The sequence below is a fragment of the Gorilla gorilla genome, chromosome 20, assembly GCF_029281585.2.
Source record: "Gorilla gorilla gorilla isolate KB3781 chromosome 20, NHGRI_mGorGor1-v2.1_pri, whole genome shotgun sequence".
Classification (NCBI taxonomy): domain Eukaryota; kingdom Metazoa; phylum Chordata; class Mammalia; order Primates; family Hominidae; genus Gorilla; species Gorilla gorilla.
Window position 1 is genome coordinate 55,698,565 of NC_073244.2, and position 20,327 is coordinate 55,718,891.

The 20,327-nt window shown below is 36.7% G+C and overlaps 1 protein-coding gene and 1 long non-coding RNA gene across 7 annotated transcripts in view; both read left to right on the plus strand.

The window, feature by feature from the left end:
- The first annotated feature begins 480 nt into the window (after window positions 1-480).
- LOC134757687 (uncharacterized) lies at window positions 481-14,103 on the plus strand. Its single transcript, XR_010131980.1, has 2 exons — window positions 481-10,508; window positions 10,663-14,103. It is a non-coding gene; the product is annotated as an uncharacterized lncRNA (long non-coding RNA).
- Window positions 14,104-14,533: 430 nt separating this feature from the next.
- ZNF227 (zinc finger protein 227) overlaps window positions 14,534-20,327 on the plus strand; it is a 36,115-nt gene continuing 30,321 nt past the window's right edge. For 2 of the 6 annotated variants that reach the window (XM_055369667.2, XM_055369668.2), the window contains exon 1: window positions 19,811-19,956. The gene's annotated coding sequence lies outside the window, so the exon portion shown is untranslated. Of the gene's footprint in view, window positions 15,280-19,805; window positions 19,957-20,327 lie in introns of those variants that run through there. The other 4 variants (XM_063701426.1, XM_055369666.2, XM_019016217.3 and 1 more) reach the window with 4 other exon arrangements.

Consider the following 20,327-nt stretch of genomic DNA (forward strand, 5'->3'; position numbering starts at 1 on the left):
TTTTCTCTTCCTTTACCAGTGACCACAATAGTGGGTGTGAGGTGATATCTCATTACAGTTTTGATTTGTATTTTCTAAAAGATTCATGATATTGAACATCTTTTCATGTACTTATTGACAATTTATATATCTTCTCTGGACATGTTTATTTAAGAACTTTGCCCATTTTTTTCATTGGATTATTTGGGGTTTTTTTTTTTTTGTTATAGAGTTGTAGAAGTTTCTTATGTAATCTGGATATTAACTCTTTATCAGATATATAACTTGCAATTTTCCTCCATTCTGCTGGCTACCTTTTCACTCTGTTGATTGTTTCTTTTGATGCACAGAAGTTTTTGAGTTTGATATAATCCCATTTGTCTATTTTTCTTTCTATTATCTGTGCTTTTGTTGTGATAGCCAAGAAATCATTGCCAAATCTAATGTTCTGAAGGTTTTCCTTTATATTTTCTTGTAGGATTTTAACAGTTTTAGGTCTTACATTTAGGCCTTTAATCCATTTTTATTTAATTTTTGTATACAATGTAAGGTAAGGGTCTAACTTTATTCTTTTGCATATGGATATCCAGTTTTCCCATTACCATTTTTTGAAGAAACTGTCCTTTCCTCATTGTGTAATCTTAGCACTCTTGTCAAAATCATTTGGTTATATATGCAGGGGTTTATTTCTGGGTTCTGTGTTATATTGGTTATATGTCTATATGCCAGTACCACGTCATGTTAATTACTGCTGCTTTGAAGTATGTTTTGAAATTAGGGAGTGTGAGGCATCTGAGATTGCATACAAATTTTAGGATTTTTTTTTCCTATTTCTGAAAAAAAGTCATTGGGATTTTGATAGTGATTGCATTGAATCTGTAAATCACTTTGTGTAGCATGGAAATTTTAACATTATTAAGTCTTCAAACTCCTGAGTACAGGATGAGTTCCCATTTATTTGTATCTTCTTAGATTTCTTCTTTTATTAATAACGTTTTGTAGTTTTCAGTGTAAAAATGTTTCAGTTATTTGATTAAGTTCTTTCCTCAGTATTTTACCCTTTTTGATGCTATAGTAAATGAAATTTTCTTTTCACGTTGGTGATTGCTAGTATATAGAGATGCAACTGATTTTTTAGTGCTAATTTTGTATCTTGCAACTTTGCTGAGTTATTAGTTGTAGCTTTTTGTGTACGTGGGATCTTTCTACATATAAGACCAAGTCATCTGCAAACAGAGAAAATTTTAATTCTTCTTTTCCAATTTGGATGTCTTTTTAAAAACTTTCTGATTGACCTGGCTAGAATATCCAGTACTATGTTAAATAGTAGTGGTAAGTTGGGCATCCTTGCCTTGTTCCTGATCTTAGAGTAAAAGCTTTCAGTATTTCTCCATTGAATATGATATTAACTGTGGGCTTTTCATATATGGCTTTCATTATATTTAGGTACTTTACTTTCATTTCTAGTTAAGTGGTTTTTTTTTAAAATCATGAAAGGCCCTTTATTTTGTTATGTGGTGTATTACATTGATTGATTTTTATATGTTGAATTATACCAGGTATAAATCTTGCCTGATCATGACCTGTAATTCTTTTAGTGTGCTGTTAAATTTAGTTTGCTAGTGTTTTGTTTAGGATTTTTGCATCAATATTTATCAGAGATATTGGTCTACAGTTTATTTTCTTGTGTGTCTTTGCTTTTGGTATCAGGTTAATGATGACTTGTAGAATGAGTTTGAGAGTGTTCCTTCCTCTTCAATTCTTTGGAAGAATTTAAGAAGAATTTGTATGTTAATTCTTCTTTAAATATTTGGTAGAATTCTGCAGTGAATCCATCAGGTCCTAGAGTTTTCTTTCTTGGGAGGCTTTTGATGACTACGTCCAACGCCTCACTAGTTATACACCTTTTCAGTTGTTTTCTTAAAATTTCTTCATGATTAAGTCTTGATAGGTTGCATATTCCTAGTTTATCCATTTCTTCTAGGTTATCCAATCTGTTGGTGTATTCTTCTTCATAGTAATCTCTTATAATTTTTTTATTTCTGTGACATCAATCATAATGTCTCCTCTTTCATTTCTAATTTTAAATATTTGAGTCTTCTCTTTTTCTTAATCTAGCTAAGAAATTAATTTTAATTATTTTTACTAATTAATTTGTCAATTGTGTTAATCTTTTCAAAACAGACTCTTAATTTTCTTTTTAAAAGTTATTTTCTTCTCTCTATTTTCTACTCTAATCTTTACTATTTTATTCCTTCCGCTGACTTTTGGTTTGCTTGTTCTTCTTTTCCTATTTCCTTAAAGTGTAAGCTTAGGTTGTTGATTTGAGATATTTCTTGTTTTTAAAGGTAAGTGTTTACCAATATAAACGTCCCTATTTGGATTGCTTTCACTTCATCTCATAAGTTTTGAAATGTTGTATCTCTGTTTTTATTTGTCTCCTGATGTTTTCTAAATTCCTTTATGATTTATTCTTTGGCCTATTGGTTGTTTAAGCATGCATTGTTTAATCTCCACATATTTGTGGAATTTCTTGTTTTCCTTCTACTATTAATTTGTAGTTTTATTCCAGTATGGTTAGAGAAGATACTTTGTATAATTTCAGTCTTCCTAAATTTATTAAGAGTTGTAATGTAGCCTAACATGGTCTATCTTGGAGAATGTTTCATGCGCACTTGAGAAGAATGTGCATTTTACTGTCGTTAGGTGAAGTGTTCTGTATATATCTGTTAGATCCAATTGGTCTTTAGTGTTGTTCAAGTCCTCCGTTTCCTCATTGATCTTCTGTCTGGTTCTATCCATAATTGAAAGTGGGATATTAAAATATACTACTATTATTGTGTTGCTGTTTATTCCCGATTCAGTTCTGTCAATGTTTTTTTAATATATTTGGGCACTCTAATGTTAGGTGCATATATATTTATGTAGCCCTCTGTATCCGCAGGTTCTGCATCCACAGATTCAACTAATCTTGGATCAAAAATATTTGAAAAGAATGAACCGTTGCATTTGTACTGAATATGTACCAACTTTTTTGGGTGATTATTCCCTAAACAATACAATATAATGACTATTTGCATGGTATTGACATAATATTAGGAATTATAAATAGCCCAGAGATGATTTAAAGTATATGAGAGGATGTGCATAGGTTATATGCAAATATTGTGCCATTTTATGTAAGGGACTTGAGTATCCATGGATTTTGGTATCCACAGAGTGTCCTGGAATTAATCCCCTGTGAATACTGAGGAACAACTGTCATTGTTGTATCTTCCTAGTGAGTTGAACTTTTAATCATTATATGATATCCTTCTTTGTCTCTTGTGACAGTTTTTGTCTTAAGTCTATTTTGTCTGATATAAATGTCAATCTAAGTAGAAGAGACAGAGTCTCTCTAAAATAAAATTACATTTATTCAGGAATGAGCATTTCAATGGGAATACAGTGGGTATATTCAGGGAGGTAAATGAAGACAAGAGTTTTATAAGGAAAAATGAAAAGGGCCACATAAGTTGTTTTGAAACAATTTTTCTTGACCACAGGGTTCAATAACAACGGTGGTATCAGTCCAAGGTTGGACAGCCAGTTGCTGGGTAGATGGAAGTAGTTTTGTTTGTGTAAGGTCATGACATTTGAGCAACAATGGAGGTTTGGAGGGAGTGGCTCTTAGGCTAGGTCTACCTGGAGTCCGTTGTTAAGTTCAATTTTGTTTGTTCTGTAGGTGTGGGCTATTATTTCAAAGCTGTAGGCCAGCATTGTTGTGTTAGGAGTTGTACTTCCACAGAAATTTGACAGGCAACAGGTACAAAGTTTAAAAAGAAAGATACGAAGTAAAATTTATACTAATATGATCATCCCAGTTTGCATAATGGTTTTGAGCCATGAACCTGGGCTTAAAGGCAAGCAACTGAATCAATCAAATGATCATTGGGAATTAGGTGAGACCTAATGTAACTGTGTGCCTGTTTTCTTATTTTGTGTATTTGGGTCTCAACTTCCCCAGAGGAATTTATCCAGGTACACATGTAGTCCTAGCAATAGCATAGACACTACCTTATTTAACCAGTAGATAATATAGAAAAATTTTGTCATCTGGTATCTCATGACTGGGTTGAATTAAAAGCATAGAGTGAGTGACAGTTGTATTAGGAATATTTTTAAAGTTGGACTAAAGGATTCTTTGGTCATGTAAAGATCTACGGTTGGCATAACAGATCTAACATTTTGTCAAGTTGTCCACATAAGCTACTAATTGTAAAATTTTAACTACACCATTATCCTGCCCAGTGAAAAAGTTAAGCGTAGGCAAGGACAAACTAAGAGGGGCAACAGTCTCATTATGATAAAGTTTGTTCTGGCAGCTTGAGAAAGCTGTCCACAGCATAAAGACATCAACTTCTCATCCTGGTTTGTAGTTTGAATGTCTCTCGTTATAGCATTGGGTGGTTTGGTGAACTTTCTGCATGACCCATAAATCAGGCATGAGGCTCTTAAAATTTACATCAAGTTTTCTAGCTTCAGCTTACAGGGCTTTAGGAAAGAGTAGTTCCCATTCTTAGTAATAACATGGGAGAAAATTAGATTAGGGAACCTAGAATAACTTAGGATCCAGTCTGGTCTACAGTAGATAATAAAAACTCAAAGACAATGCACAGAACTACAATCTAATAACAGATGTATTATAGTCCTTTTCTAGAAACATAATTTTGTCTCTATATAGTTATCCTAATTTCTACCAAAGATAATTACAGTAAGACTGATTTGTTTGTAAATAAGTTTAGTTTTATTATTATTTTAGGTTCTTGTATTATTTTATTAGTTTTATTATTTTAGTTTTTTAAAGTTTATTTATTACTTAACCTAATAATTTACATAAGAGCAGCAAGAGTAGTAAATTGAGCACAAAAGAATCTCAGATTTTATTTATTTATTTTTTTTTTGAGACGGAGTCTCGCTGTGTCGCCCAGGCTGGAGTACAGTGGCGCGATCTCGGCTCGCTGCAAGCTCCGCCTCCTGGGTTCCTGCCATTCTCCTACGTCAGCCTCCCGAGTAGCTGGGACTACAGGCACCCGCCACCACGCCTGGCTAATTTTCTTTGTATTTTTGGTAGAGACGGGGTTTCACCATGTTGGCCAGGATGGTCTTGATCTCCTGACCTCGTGATCTGCCTGCCTCGGTCTCCCAAAGTGCTGGGATTACAGGTGTGAGCCACCGTGCCTGGCCAAGAATCTCAGATTTTAAACCTCCTTGAGTCTAGAAAGCCAAGCAAAGGCAGACTTCAGACTTTGTTTGCAGTACCAATAAAAATTTAAATATGGCATTCCAGTTTTAATTGGTAATACAACCAATGTTTTTAACTGTATCATGTTACAAGGAGGTACAGATTCATACTGAATGTATGCAAATAATTATATTGTCATTTAAGAAACACTAGCAAATCATTTCCAAATTTTGAAGGGACCAAATAGAAAAAAATAAATATTTCCACCTTTGTTCACAAAAGTATATTTTACCAAATTGTTGTAAACTATAGATAGCTTAAGAGAAAATGTTTCCTTAAACTTGGAAGACAAAACATTTCAATAAAAAACCAACAATGTTTAAATTAAAAGTTATAAAAACATTATCAGTTATTCAATTTCATGTAATTAGTTTTTGTTATGCTTGATCTTGATTAGCAGTTTCACAAATTCATCAATTTCTTCATTGCAGTTGTGAAAAGTTTTATTTAGTTCTTTAATCTTGAAGTTATTAGAAACTTGTATTTAAGAGTACTTATTAGAGTCTTTTCCATGAATCTGATTGCAGATACCTTTAGAGAAAAATCAAAACTGTGGATGTCAAAGACTTAGAATAACCATCATTAAAAATCTGATGGGAGTTCAGCAATTGAGAAGGAAATTCAATTATTTCTATTGTATTTAGCATTTTAAGGTAACAACCAGAATCGTGGTTGACAGCATTACATCAGGACCATCAGACCTTCTTAAATTTCACATAATATTTAATATACATCAATAACATATCCATGTAACTTAAAGAAAATATAGCATCACTTTATTATTTGACATTGATTCCCATACAATTAATAAAATAAGCCAAATTAGTTTAACATCTCTACAAGATGATACCTCCTTTAAGGTTCTCCAGGGGCTCAACTGGAAAATCTCTCAGTTAGTTATAGGTCAAAAAGACTTAATTTAGAACTTTGATCCTGGAGAGACCTGCCAAAAATGTCAAAATGGTTGAAACATTTAATTAAAACAGAATCACAGATTATTGTGGAATAATAGTCATTCACTTAATCAGAGTGAAAAGAGATTCCAAAAGCAAATACAGAACATTACATGGATTAAAAAAAAAACCTTAATTCTTTCAAAGCTCCTAAGTAATAAAAAACCTAATAAAGACAACATGAAGCATGAGAAATTATTTTGATAAAACAAAAAATCTTTGTTTCCTAGGCCAGCTATCAAAAGATAAAAACCTTCTACATATCTAAAAACCCCTTGTGATTTCTTCTCCCTGTGGGAAACCCATTTCAATAACCTGGAAGTTGAGCCTGATGAAAAGGTACTTGAATTCAACTAAACACTGGAAGAGTGTGTATCCAAGGTTATGAGTGTACCATATTATAGAAAAGATAAACAAGAAAACAAGTACCTTGAGCAGGGGGATATGTGGCTCTTAGAAAAAGTAAAAGAATGTGGAATTTATTGGTTAAACAGAGCAATTCAGACACATCAAGAAAAGACAAAATTACAGAATCAAGTTATACTGGAAGAAAATATTATTCCCCTAGATTCTTCTAGGCCTTAAAGACAAACATTTTTAGTGTTAGGCCACAATAGCAGAGTCAGAACTGGAGAGAGAGCCAGAGAGAGAGCGAGTGAGAGAGCGAGTGAGAGAGCGAGAGAAGCAAGAGGAGTGAGAGGAGAGAGAGGAAGAGAGAGAGAGAGAGAAAGAGAGAGAGTTACAGGAGCTGACTCCAAAGTTGAGGGAGAGGGTTATCATCCCTAAGGAGACAAGGAAGAGCTGAAGGCAATGATGCATGATTTTAGTCGTTCACTTAATCAGAGTGAAAAAAGCTTCCAAAAACAAATGCAGAACTTTATGTAGATGTAAAAAAAACAAACCTTAATTCTTTCAAAGCACCTAAGTAATCAAAAACCTAATAAAGACAACATGAAGCATGTTTCTCATCAAATCATGTGCAATGAGATACAGCAAAGTCAAACTGAGATATGAATTTGAAAAGCTTCAAAAGGAAAGTTCTTTTGAGAAACTAAATTACTATTTTTAAATGAAGTAGATAGTATTTTAAAGCTGGAATAAGGGAAATTAAGTGGAAAGTGTAAAACAGGAAAAAGCTGCAGTTCAGAAGACGGTTGAAAATTTAAACGGATTTCAGAATATCAAAACCTCTTGCAGATTTTTTTTAACTAAAATCACATAAATACTTCAAGAAAACCTTGTTGCTTTAAATATAGGTGAATGGATTCTGGTTTTGTATCACTGTATTAATACTCAATTTTTGATAAAACCTGTGAATAATTCCCTTTTAACTATAGGCAACTTGATTAAACACAAATTTTTTTCCATAAGATTCATCTTATATAAAAAGAAAATTGTCTGACAAATATATCCAGGCAAAATGTATGCTTGCAATTCTGAAGACCTCACTATTTTACCAACAATTTTAAAATCAGTTTATTTACCAAAGATTTACCTAAGTCACACAAATTTTTAAAAGTTGGGTTTATTACTATTTTTAGTAAATAGTTATTTACTATTTTTTCTGATAAATTGCTTAATTTTTTTTCTTTACATCAATTTCATAGTTGTTTTATATATTTCTGTAGAAAAATATTATGTATGTATAACACAGACCCAGAAACATACAGAAACACAAAAAGATCTTATAGCTTATCACTGTAAAATTGTAGTCAAGAAACTGTAAAATATACTAATATAAAATCACTAGTGTATAAAAAAAGACAGTTGGATCCAAATTATATTTCTGAAAAAATGGGACAAGTTAAGATCAGTTTTTCATATTGCTAATCTTTTTTTTTTTCTTTTGCCTTTGATAGGTAATCTTATGAGAGAAGTGGACCAAATTTAGGGTAAAGCTGTTTTTATAGCGTTTTAGTTTTTGAAAAATCTTTTACCCTTTTTTCCTCTTCAATTTTAAGTGAGTTGTTTTAATTAACTTCTGGATATTTACATTTCAGTTAGGATTGGCTAGAAAAATAAACTTCCAAGAATCCTTGAACTTATTAACAAATTTAATACAAGCAAACAAGTCAGCAGATTCAGAGCAAGCAGAGAAAAAAAGAGAGCTAGCTTAGAAGCCCCTACATGTTAATCCTACAGTTCCAGTCTCTTAATTCAGCTCTAAGGAAACAAGCTTAGAGAGTTTAAATAATTCCCATAATGGCCGTACATTATCCTTAGTGTAATTTGCCAATTATTTTTTAAATGTGCATGAGAAAGGACCATAAATTTCAAATGTATAGCTGCCTCAAGTGCCAGAGGGCTTGGCATTCTTTAGAAGTTGAAGATCCCATTGCATTTCTTATCAATCTCTCAAGAGCAAAGAAAAGCCCATAAATTTTGTCAAAAGCGTTGACCAAGCTGTTTTGTTTTAACTAGTGTACCTGACACAGAATTCATCTTTTTATACTTGGCAGATGGCCTTTGTCCTAGTTGTCTAACCTATGACCAAGTTTACCCTGGTTGTGTAGAAATTTTCTTGAGACTGGCAGGTGCCTCAGTGGTAATATTCTTTGTCTGTGACTATTTTATCCTTACATGGGAGACGTTTTCTTTGGAGACTGGAGTCCCTCATAGATGGCAGTGACGTTCCTAGTGGCATTTATTATTATTTTGTTGTTATTGTTGTTGTTTAGATACAAGGTCTCACTCTGTTGCCCAGGCTGGAGTGCAGTGGTGCAATCACAGCTCACTACAGCGTTGAACTCCTGGGCAAAGTGATCCTGTTATCGCAGCCTCCTGAGTAGCTGGGGAGACAACGTGTGCATCACCACACCTGGCTAATTTCTAAAGAAATATTTTTAGAGACAGGGTCTTGTTAAGTTGCCCAGGCTGGTATGGAAGTCCTGGTTTCATGTATTTCTCTCATCTCAGCCTCCCAGCTGGCTGGGATTACAGGCAGAAGCCACCATGCCTGGTCCTAGTGGCTTTAATTGTCCACTAAAATCAGTTTATTTACCAAAGATTTACCTAAGTCATGTGAACCTTAAAAAATGTGAGTTAACTACTATTTTTCTGATAAATTACTTAAGTGCTTAATTTTTTTCTTTAAGTCAATTAAATAGAGCTCTTTCATATATTTTGGTAGAAAATATTACATATATAGACACAAGAACATACAGACAACACAAAAAGATATTTTCCCTTTTCCCTTTAAAATTTTAGTCATGATACATTAAAACAGTAATATACTGTGCCATTTAGAATGTTTATTTTTGCTCTTCGAAGGTGTTCATAAACAAGCAGGGAAAACAAAAGAGCCAAATTATTTACAGTTGCATGTAACCAAATTGACATGAAACCAAATGAAGCGTGCTCACAAAAATTTTAAGCCAGGCTTGCAGAGCAAACAAAGTATAAAACCGTGTTTGCAGAAAAACCAAAGCAAATTCACTAGAAAATACATGCCTCACAGAACATAATTTCTGTGGGAACCAGAGTACTCTCCAAAAGAACACTTGGCCTTATACCAGAAGAGGCTTTCCAGAAAAGACAAAAAGTCTTTTGTAGTCCCACAAGGGTTGCAAGGTCCTTAATTTAAGGTGGTCTTATAGCCAAATCCAGATCCTGAATAAAGTCAAAAGAACTTACCAAATGAAGGACATCTGAGAATCTAAGCGAAGATTCACCACAGCAGAGAAGGAAGGCCATAGAAGCAGAGGCCACAAAAGGGGTCAGTGTTGGTATCTCACTAGATTCCAGGGGATGCTGGCCTGTTTGAGGTCAGCTGACTTCAGTCTCACTTCTTGACACAAACTTTATGTCAACCTAAATGCAGACACAGAGAGAAGATGTCTAAAAGAAAATTATATTTATTCAGGAATGAGCATTGCAATGGGAATATAGTGGGTGTATTCAGGGAGGTAAAGAAAGACAAGGGCTTTTAAAGGAGAAGTGAGGAGGGTTACATGAGTTTTTTGAAACAATTATCTTTGGCTACAAGGATCACTAACAAAGGTGGTAGTAGTTCAAGGTTGGACAGCCAGTTGCTGGGCAGCTGTCTTAACCAAAGTATTTTTGTATGTGTAAGGTTGTGGTGGCCTTTGTGCAAGGTTGTTGTGATTTTTGCAGTCTTTTGTGATCGTTCCTCTTATCAGGTATATGTGCATGAGAACCTTCTTTTCATCACCTTCCCTGGCTCCATTTGTCCTGCTACGGTGACACCAGTCTTTTAGTCCATACATTTGACTTCATGAGGAGTTTGCTATAATCAGTTGAATGAAGAAGAAACATGTGGACCTGCTTTATAGGTAATTCTGCATAATGTTCTAGCATCACCTAAAACTGGATAGCTGGCACACTACAGCCTCAGGCTGTGGTGGCCCCAAAGGAGAGTGGTAAAAGAAAATATTCCCATTTGTTAGAATTTTGAGTAGTGTACTTCATAGTTTTTTTTTTTCCCAGAAGGAATGATGCCAGGGGGATGAATAGTTTTGCTGGATGGTCATGGACTTCAAAGAAGCATGATTGATAATTGGTTGACAAGGCAAATTGACAATGAGGTATGTGAGTGGACTACTTTTAATGAGCAGAATATAAAATTACTTGTGGCCTATTTAATTGTCAATAATCAGCAACCTCACCAGAAGATGAGCTTAATAATCAGGTGATCAAGATGGTACATTCTGTGAATATTCTTCAAGATTTTTCTCTAGCCAACCATGTCCATTCCCAGTGGGTGCATGAACAGTGTAGTCATGTTGGAAGAAATGGAGCTTATTAGTTCAGTACTATGAAATTCCATTTACTAAATCCGATCTGGCTACAACCACATTTATATGGCCAAGCTATCAAAAGTATGGACTAACACTGGACCTCAGATAGGCACTCTTCTTCAAAGGGGACTACCAACCTCCTGCTGGAATTTGATTACACCGGACCACTTTGATCATGGAGGAGACAGCACTTTGTTTTCAATGGAAAAGACAATTACTCTAGATATGAATTTGCCTTTCCTATTCCAATGTTTCTGATAAAAGCATCACATGTGGACTTTACAAAATGTTTTATTTTCTGCCATGGAATTCCACCCAGCATTTCTTGTGACCAGGGCAGTCATTTTTCAAATAATGAATTGGGTCCATTGGGCTCATGTTCATAGAATTCACTAAACTTACCATGATTCCTGTTAACAGTTCCATTTCAGTAGTGGGACATGCCTCAATTCTCAGAAGTCCTACCATCTCTGATTTGTCTTCCCATGTTTGTTTACCTAATTCCTACTTTAAAATGTCCTTGTCGCTAAAATCCTAGTGATTCTGCTTTTCTGATTGAACCCTGACTGATATTGAACCATTTCTGCTCCTTTTCAGACACTACCCCTCTCTCTCGACTATAATCACTTTCCTAACTTCTATCACCATTGACTACTTTTCCTTTTGTATATCTTTACATATATGAAATCATATTGTATATATTCTTTTGTGTCTCTGTTTTGCTCAACATTATGTTTGTGAGATTGAACTATGCTGCTGTTTTATAGCAATTGTTTACTTATTTTGTTACTGTAGAGCAAGTGTAGGCACACTACATCCCATGGGTGAAATCTTGTATATATTTCGGGGTGCGCATGTGTGTGTGTTTCTGCTCGCTAGAAGTGGAATTTCTGTGTCATGGAGAATACATAAATTTAACTCTAGCAGATACTGTGAAACATTTTCCAAAGTGATTGTACCAATTTACACTCTTACAAGGACCGTGGTAGAGTTCCATCTGCTCCATGTGCTTGCCAATGCTTGGTGTTGTCAGACTTAAATTATTTTAAATTATTTTTTAAATTCACCATTCTAATTTTTTAAAAGAAGTAGAGTATAATGCTGGTTACCAGGGGTTGGAGTGGAGGGGTTGGGACATATTGGTCGAAAGATATGACATGTCAGTTATACACGAGTAATTTTTTAAAAATCAGTCATTCTGGTATGGTGATAGAGTTGTCTCATTGAGGGTTTAATTTATACTGCTGTAATGACTAATGAAGTTGAGCAAACAGAGCATGTATCTGAAGCCTTGTACATTTGTATATTCTTCTTCATATAGTGCTTACTCAAGTGATTTGTTGATTTGTCTATTTGGTTGTCAGTCTTATTCTTGTATTTATAGGATTTCTTTATATTCTGCTTACAAGCCTTTTGACATATGTGTGTATTGTGATTATCTTTTCAACTGTGGCCAGCATTTTCACTTTCCTTGTGGTACATTCGATAAACAACCATTCTCATTTTAAGTTTTTTAATTTTACTTTTCAGTTGGTACTTTAAAAAATCGTTGCCAACATTAGAGAAGGTCACAAAGATATTTTAGTAGCTATTTAAAAAAATCTTTTAATTTTAAGATCTATATTCCATATCATATTGATATTTACATATGGGATGTGCTAAAGGTCAAGATTAATTATTTTTCTATATGAAGAATATACAGTATCCTCACTTCTTAAGATATTTCTCCATTTTAGTTATCTTTGTGAAATATCAAATGACTAGATATATGTAAATCTGTTTCTGAACTTTCTATTATCTTCCATTAGTCTATTCATATTTGCATATATAGCACACTTTTAATTACTGCAAATACATAAAATGTCTTGATGTCTTATCGCATAAACCCACCTCTTTCTATTTTCTTTTGATGTTTTGGTTATTCTTGACTGTTGCTTTTCTTTACAGATTTTAGACTCAGCTTGCTAGTTTTCACCAAAAAACTGCTGAGAATTTTATTAAATATATAGATTATTCAAAGGAGCACTGATAGCTTTACAACATTGAATTGTCCAGTATCTGAATAGCACCACATATTTTAAATTTTCATTGAAGTATAAATATATGTAGAAAAATGTATATGTCATATGTGTCATGATTGTTTAATTTTCAACACACTCAAAATACCAGCATCTGTATCAAGAAACTGCACATAACCAGCATGTGGTAGCCATGAAAATGTATTTCACAAATATTTTAATGAAGTAACCAAAGACCCCTATTGTTGTGTTTTAAGGTCAATCCTGTGTTTGCATCAAGGCCAGATTTTCTGAAGGCTGCTGCTCCCAGTCAATATCTGAGAGCAGTAAGGATTCTAAGGTAGACCTGTTCAGGGAGACATAGATCTTCTCTGTTGGATAGATAAGATTGTGAATACCTGACTTTAATGGCTTTTTCTTTAATATAACTTTTCTTTCTTTCTTTTTTTTGAGATTTAGTCTCACTCTGTCATACAGGCTGGAGTGCAGTGGCGCGATCTCGGCTCACTGCAACCTCCACCTCCAGGGTTCAAAGGATTCTCCTGCCTCAGTCTCCCAAATAGCTGGGATTACAGACATGCCACCACACCTAGCTAATCTTTGTATTTTTAGTAGAGATGGGGTTTCACCATGTTGGCCAGGTGGGTCTTGAACTCCTGACCTCAGGTGATCCTCCCGCCTTGGCTTCCCAAAGTGCTGGGGTTACAGGTGTAAGCCACTGCACCTGGCCTAATGTAACTTTTCTTAAGCTGTATGGAAGTCCAGAATGATTTTATCAAATCTTCCTTTGTTGTTGTTGTTGTTGTTGTTGTTGTTGAGACAGGGTCTCACTCTGTCACCCAGGCTGAAGTGCAGTGGCACAATCTTGGCTCACTGCAACCTCTGCCTCCCCGGCTCAAGTGATCCTCCAGCCTCTGCCTCCCAAGTAGCAGGGACTACAGGCACGTGCCACCACACCCAGTTAGTTTTTGTATTTTTTTGTAGAGACAGAGTCTCACTTTGTTCCCTGGGCTGCCTTTTGTTCTTTACTCAGTGTTAGATTTACATCATGGTGCAGCTTCTCTCCTGTTTTCTCTCACAATCATTTCCCCTAATAAAATTCTTACACAACTAATTCTGCCTTTGCATTTTTTTTCTTTCTTTCCTTTTTATTTTTCTTATTTATTTATTTTTTTGAGACAGAGATTTCAAGGCTTTCTATGTTTCCTTCTAATCATGTATTAAAAGCTCTCTTGTTTATCAGTGTTTTTCTCCTTATGAGTCTGTCAATCAATTTTTCTTTATAAAGTTTGCTTTACATTATGTAAGGCTGTTATAGTTGATAGAAAATTTTCATTACTATGAAGTGTTTCTTTATATATCTTAAAATGTTCTTTTCTTCAAGGACTATTGTACTTTGTCCAATATTAATATATTTTAAAATCAGAGAAAGAATATGAGGCCTAGGACAACAGTCTCTTTCTCTATTAGAATATTTTTATTTGTTTATGTCAGGTACCTGCAAACACTAACAGAAAAGGTTTACTTTAATCTATTTTCAGGTACGAATGTGATTTCAAGTTTTGCTTCAGTCCCCTAGTGAAGATGATCTATTTGCCCTTTATCTTTACTCCTGTAGTGCAGCTCTTTGGGTTTTACTAGGTACCCTTCTCCCGATCCCCAACTTCTTCCCCAAGGCCCTTGAACAACAGAATCGGTAGGTACCACCAAGACAGACACTTCCACTCTAAAATTGCAAATCTTGGCTAAGATTTGCTCTGGCTTTCTAGGATACCCGGAAGCTCAGGTTACTCGGAAGTATTTCCGCTCCAAGGAGCGGAACTATGGCCGTTTTCCCCTTGGGGCATTCTGGGAAGTGTAGTCAGGGGTCCGCGTAGTCTGGGGGCACTTCCGCTTTTGGATGGCGGAGCTAGGGAATTGTGGGAAGTGATCCGGGGTTTCTCTTTAGTTGCTGGGAAGGCTCTTTCGCTCTAGGAGGGCTCAAGGAGGCAAGTGTTTGGATCCGCTGTGACCCTCCAAGTTTTCTCAGCCTCGTCAGGGAGCAAGCGGGGCCCTGGCCCTCGTCTGGAGGAGGGCTAGAGAAGCTGTGGCCAGCTGGGAGGCTGGAGTTGGGAGCAGTTTGTGTTCTTCCCTCTCGGCTGAGCCTCACGTTTGGAGCAGTTCTTGCATCCCCGGGTTGGGAGCGTCCTGGATCGGTTGTCGCTTGGTTAGAGGGTCTCCTGGCGTTCCGCAGCCAGCCTCTCCCACCTACTTGCCAGCTCTGCCACTTACTAGTGTTATAACGTTTTGTGAGTTAATCTTAATCTTTCTCTATCCCATTCTCCTCATTCCTGATGTAGAGTCATTAGTAGGAGGTCCTTGTACTTTTATACGAATTATTCATTAAATGTCCAAAATACCGTTATGTGGTAGGTACCACTATGTTCTAACAGAGAGACGAAGATAATAGACCTCTCCACACAATGTGGAAAAGAAAGCTGTCTTATTACTGAATAAGGACAACCACTGTATAGTATTGTAGGCAATCTAAAGAAAAATATTATTAAAAAATTCCGCCCTATGTGTACAGTCAAGCAGTTTTAAACTTTTTATACAATTCTACTTTTGACCACTATGTACATCAGTTCTCAAGATTAATGATTTTTCAATAAGAGGACTTGGTCTCATCATTTACTGCAAATTCTTTTATAAATTTATTCTAAATTTACTTGAGAATCCAGTGTTAGTTAACTAACTTTATCGAAAGTAATAAAACTTCTCTTACCTCATCTGCTAGCCGATTTACAGTTTAAAGAGAGGCACCTTGGTTAAACTCTTGCAGTGATAGGGACAGTGGGTTGTTATTTTCTCAGATGTTTATATTCAAAAGGGACAAATCTCAGAACTTTCACAAATACTTCTAGGTTGTAAACCTGGCTAGAGGCTTACATAGCCTCTAATGAAATTTACATGCGTATCAAAAGGTTAGAGAAAGGATTCAGAAGCACTAGGTTTCTTATGGAAATGCTCTAAGAAAAAGAAGAGGGAAGACGAACCCTAAAACGTACAGTTAGTAAGAGGCAGAACGTCCATATGAACCCAAGAAGTTGGAGCCTCAAGTCTGTGTTCATATTCTCCACGCTGTACATTTTTCTTAGAACCATATGAAATAATCGTGTATATGGTTTGTGGAAGTCTTTTTCTATCAGGTTTGGAAGGTGATCTGGGGCTTTAGAGTCTATATTCTCCTTGTAGAAATAATGCATGACCATTATAGAGAGATTAGAAAATACAGAAATGTATAAAAGGAAATGAAAGTTACCCATATTCACTGCTGTATATTTAAACAATTAGCTGGGTGTGGTGGCACATACCGATAGTCCCAGCTACTTGGGAGGCTGAGGTGGGAGGATCGCTTGAGCTCAGGAGTTTGAAGCTGCAGTGAGCTATGACCACGGCACTGCACTCCAGCTTGGATGACAGCGAGACCCCGTTCCTTTAACCCATAATCTCAGGATTTAGCGATAACCACTGCTAACATTTTAAATGCATTTATGCATTGGTGCCATACCACCCACATGGTATTTCTCTAATTTTTCTTGTAGAAATTCCCAAACATGCACATACAGAAAATAGTGTTAATGACCTCCATCCCGCCATCATTTGTCTTTAACTCTTGTAAACATTTTGTCTATCTTATTACATCTATTACTCTTCTCCCACATGTTTTTGGTGGGAAGAGGAGGAATTTGACTATTTAAAATCAAAACCAAATCCTAGTCAGGCGGTAGAAATTAAAAGTAATTAACATAAAGTAATTATGAATGAAGAGCAAAGGAAAGCAAATAACTTCAGGGTTTTCTTTCCTGGCAACTAGGAGGAAGGTAGTTATGTGAAAAACCTAAAGGAGAGGGAATCATTGAGATTTGGAAAGGAATAGTTATGAATTTGGCTTATTTGGAATGTTTTACTCAGGGTCTTTTATTTATTTATTTATTTATTTATTTTTATTTATTTTGGAGACGGAGTCTCGCTCTGTTGCCCAGGCTGGAGTGCAGTTGCGCGATCTCGGCTCACTGCAAGCTCCACCTCCCGGGTTCACGCCGTTCTCCTGCCTCAGCCTCCTGAGTAGCTGGGACTACAGGTGCCCACCACCACGCCCGGCTAATTTTTTGTATTTTTAGTAGAGACGGGGTTTCACCGTGTTAGCCAGGATGGTTTCGATCTCCTGACCTCGTGATCTGCCCACCTCAGCCTCCCAAAGTGCTGGGATTACAGGCGTGAGCCGCAGAGTCCGGCCTACTCGGGGTCTTTTAGATCTGATCTGTTTTTCCCTTAGGCTGCATGTTACTTTGTTGCAGGGACTATGTCCCATTCTTTACCATGTGCTTAGCACCCAGCACAAGACTGGTAAGGAGGGGTTTAGTGTTTGTGGTTTGTGGAGCTGCCCAGTATCTTGAAATGGAAACCTGCAGATCATTTAGATTGTATTCAGAATTCCCAAAATGGATTTAGGAAAAAATAAAAGGAAATAATGTCAATATTAGTGACTCTTTATCTCACTTTTGGTGGGATGCATTTGCATATTCTTCTAGTTTTTTTTCCCAGTAATCAAAAGTTGATGCGTGGTTATTGATAATATTTTAGTGATCAAAGCAAATTTTTGTAGAAACCTTCCATCCATAATTTATGTGTCCTGTGTTTATCCCCTGAGGTTAACATTTGCTAACTTTTTATAGAGTAGTCATGAATCAGGCAGAATTTCCAGTGTTTTACGTGTATTTATTCATTTGTACTTGATATCAACCCTATTATAGTCTCCATTTTACAAATGAAGAAAAAGGGGACAGAAGAAATGGAAGCACTAGTATTTTAATCTAGGTAGCTTTATACTAAGGCTGTAATATTAGCTACTACACACTACTTTTATTAGTCTACAAGGCAAGAACCCACAGTAAGTCTTATTAGAGCAGGGAATATTTAAGCTATGGATGAAGACTGTCACCCAGGAGGGAAAAGAGTAGCAGGTTATGACAGAAGGAACACCAAATACAAAGAATTAGAGGCTTTTTGTAGGAGTACAAGTAATCCACTATGGCTGGACATGTAGAGTGGAAAGTGGATTCCAAGAGAGAAACAGCATCTGGAAAATTCCTGTTTGTGCGACTTGTTAAAGCATTTGAACCTTCTCTTAAGGGCACGGGATAGACATGCAGGTGAAAATAATCAAATTTCCATCTTAGGAGATATACTTAACCTCTCTCTGCCTCTGGATCCCAAAGAGTAAACTAGAGGACATTACATTATTTGTTTTGAAAAAGTTGTGAAAATGGGCTAAGTGCGGTGGCTCATGCCTGTAATCCTAGCACTTTGGGAGGCCAGGGCGGGTGGATCACCTGAGGTCAGGAATTCGAGACTAGCCTGGCCAAGATGGCAAAACCCCGTCTCTACTAAAAATACAAAAATTAGCTGGGCGTGGTGGGGAGGGGGGGTGCCTATAACCCCAGCGACTTGGGAGGCTGAGGCAGGAGACTTGCTTGAACGCTGTGTGAGGGCGGAGGTTGCAGTGAGCCGAGATCATGCCACTTCACTCCAGCCTGGGCAAAAGAGCCAAACTCCGTCTAACAACAACAAAACAAAACAAAACAAAAAAAGAAAAAAGTTGTGAAAATGTAGTGAGGGTCCCATAGTCTGAATAGTTTGAACTAGTTCCTGGCACATACTTGGTTCTTTATAAGAGATAGTTGTATATAACAGAATAAAGAGTATATATTTAGTAAATGAGAACTGCAAACATGTACTGTAGTGGATATGTGGATATTTTTAGGTATTGCTCTCTTCTTTCAACCCTTAATTCTTGGAAACATCAATTCCATTATACATTTAAGCAAATAAAGATCAAGGTTTAAACACTGAAGTAATAAATTTGTTCATCTTTCAAATTCAGAAACTCCTTGAGGAATGATTACAGAGGCCCTAGTTGCTTTGTGGAGTTGATCTACCATATGCCAAAGCTTGTGTTTTCTATGTCTAGCTATCCTCAGTAAGCAAGTTGTTCTGAATTATATGACTGTGCTATTAAGAAAAGTGGAAATCCATAATATATTCTGCCTTCGTTGCATTTTTTGATTGCTCTTTCATTCTTTTAGTATCTAAAAAGTAGTTTTTCTATTAGTCGATCCTGTTAAATGTAAAAACTTAAAGGGTTTCCTCTGCCTTTTTTTTTTTTTTTTTTTGGGAAGTGGTGGGTATAATTCTATTAGTACAGGATCACAAGATCTGTTTCTTATAATCGTTTTTTTTTTTCTTTTTTGAGACAGAGTCTCACTCTGTCGCCCAGGGTGGAGTGCAGTGGCACGATCTTGGCTCACTGCACCCTCCGGGGTTCAAGCGATTCTTCTGCCTCAGCCTCCCAAGTAGCTGGGACTACAGGCGCGCGCCACCACGCCTGGCTAATTTTTATATTTTTAGTAGAGACGGGGCTTCATCATATTGGCCAAGCTGGTCTGGAACTCCTGACCTCGTGATCCGCCCGCCTCGGCCTCCCAAAGTGCTGGGAGTCTTTTTTTATTTTAGGGCTCCAATTCTTCACATATTTGCTGTTACTTTTTGTTAATAAGAAAAACCTAAATTCCACTGACATCAGAGAACTGCTTCAGCCTGGCTAAACAGCAATAAGCCGTGAAGGGGATTCTGGATGTTGTAGTCCGGGAGCTCCGAGAATTTTGTCACACTCTCCGTAACCCTCTCTCACTCGCTCGCTCCGTTTTTTTTTTTTTTTTTTTTTTTTTTCAAGCCCGAAGAGGGCGGCACCTGGATGGTTTTTCCTTCTGGAAGTTCTGGGAAACGTATTCCAGAACTCTGTCCGGAAACAATTGGGCCGCAGGAGCGCGGGCCTTCTGGGAAGGGTAGTTCTGGAGCTCTGGGCAGGCAGAGCCACTTCCGCCCCGGAAAGCGAGGCCGCCACCATCTTTTGGGTCCGGGAGGTGAGTCAACCCTGCACCCCCACGACCCCTCTTGAACCTTTTCAGCCTGTGCTTGGGAATAAGCGCTCCCCAGCCATCAGTCTTGGGATGGAGAGGTCGCGGCCGCGGCGGAGGCCGAGAGGCCGAGGGCGGGAAGTTTGCTCTCCTCCCGCACTTGGCAAGCCGCGCCGCTACTTCTGTGGGTATAATAAACAGCGAGTTACCTATGATCCGCGCTCCTGTTTCCTCATCTTTAAAATAGCAGTAAAGATAGTCGTTACTGTGTAGGGTTGTAATTAGAATTAAACAAGATAATACGGGTCAAACCTTAGAACAGTGGTGGCACCTGATACTGGGTTGGCTCCTGCTATTGATACAGTGATTCCCTCACA